Source organism: Triticum aestivum, unplaced genomic scaffold, assembly GCF_018294505.1.
Source record: "Triticum aestivum cultivar Chinese Spring unplaced genomic scaffold, IWGSC CS RefSeq v2.1 scaffold14494, whole genome shotgun sequence".
In the NCBI taxonomy this organism is placed as follows: domain Eukaryota; kingdom Viridiplantae; phylum Streptophyta; class Magnoliopsida; order Poales; family Poaceae; genus Triticum; species Triticum aestivum.
This window is the reverse complement of record NW_025236954.1, coordinates 3,396-4,953: the sequence shown is the minus strand read 5'-3', so window position 1 is coordinate 4,953 and position 1,558 is coordinate 3,396. Positions and strand designations below refer to the sequence as shown.

The 1,558-nt window shown below is 46.5% G+C and overlaps 1 long non-coding RNA gene across 1 annotated transcript; it reads right to left on the bottom strand.

The window, feature by feature from the left end:
- Window positions 1-138: 138 nt before the first annotated feature.
- LOC123176492 (uncharacterized) lies at window positions 139-1,009 on the bottom strand. Its single transcript, XR_006488541.1, has 3 exons — window positions 695-1,009; window positions 432-552; window positions 139-349 (listed from the first exon to the last, which is right to left on the bottom strand). It is a non-coding gene; the product is annotated as an uncharacterized lncRNA (long non-coding RNA).
- Between the last annotated feature and the right edge of the window lie 549 nt (window positions 1,010-1,558).

The following is a 1,558-nucleotide window of genomic DNA, read 5'->3' as shown; positions in this document are numbered from 1 at the left end:
AAATAAGGATTGGTGAGATATTAGAACACTGTAATCATTGCATTGAAGAGGGGTTGTGCAGGAAAGAAATAGAGGGTGACCAAGCCAAGAACCATGCTGCTAAAGGTTCTGTTGCCTGAGTACTAAGGGTGACGGGAGAGTGCAAGGTGAGGTAGCTTATATGCACAGATGCTTGTACTAAAGAAAACAGAAAGTCACACCTACTGCCTTAAGCGTCACCAGCAAGTGGCATACATCATCCACCATGAGTCAACCAGAAACTGAAGATTGATTACTTCCTTCAAACCACAGCGGATCGATTTCGTCCGTTGAATAGACAAACAGCCGCTCCGGTTCGTATCAACCATCTCTGCGTACAAGAGAAGCCACTCCAGGACGTGTATATGGGGATGGGTTTGGGTAACAAATCACATGAACTCAATAAAACTTACGGTATTCTCATTCGGATCAACCAAATTCAGGTACTAAACTTTGACAACTTCCGGTTCAGATCACTTGAAGTCTCTAATATACTGATCACCTTGACACCTTCTGTTGACATCTACAAAGGATCTATAAATAAGATGTAGATAATTAGAAGTTGCACACGAAGGAACCCGTTTTAGAGCCATTTGAGCCCCTCGAACTAACGCACGCCCTGAACCCCTCCCAACCGAGAGGCCCCAATTGAAACCAGTCAGATGTCTATACGTACCTCCGGCTAGTTGCTCGACATGCTGGATCTGGGGACGGCGCGCCTGAGGACTCTAGATATGGCTTGAAAAATCGGACTTGTGCTTCAGGGATGTAGTGCGCCACTGATTTGGGGATAGAGATCGTCGTCGGCTCGAGAAAAAGATGCTCCCTGCTGCACCTTTTGGGAAGACATGAGAAGGAGAACAGCGGCGGCTAGGCGTAGACGGAGGCGCCGCTCCGACGGGGCGGTTGAGGGGCTGCGAGATGAAGATCATGGTGGCGGCGGCACACCTAGGGTTGGCGAAGGTAGGTCATGCGTGAGATGAGAGCGAGGAAGGAGCGTCGTGGGGTATGGCTGCATGGATGGAGGCTCGTAGAAGCCCATTAGGCCCAATTTCAGACCAGGTGTCCAAAATAGTCACCGGAGCAGCGGCCCGACAAGGAAGCGCTCGGTTTTAGCTAAGACAACGAAGCGGGATTAAGAGTAAATCTGACGGCCGAAAACGACGTGGACTGATGATCCAAAGGCTGAAAATGCTAATAGCCTGAGAGGGCTGGAAAGGTGCTCAGTTATAATATATCTAAATAGCAATGAAGTTTAGCTTGAAAATAATGTATGCAAAAGATGCAGTGAGAAAAAATAGTAAAAATCTTACCATCTTTCTTAAATAGATGTGACTGTAGTTCAATACGAACACTATTGGTCGCACGTTTTGAGTACTAAGATTTTCAAATTCAGAAAAATAATTTCTCTTGACAGCATTAAGATCCTCAAGCCATGAAATATAATGACTTATCTCCTCGCAGTTTAGTTCAGCCCTGGGATAGTGGACGGTCCTGTCTACCAAGCGCTGGACATGTTTGCTTGAATGGAAATAAGCTG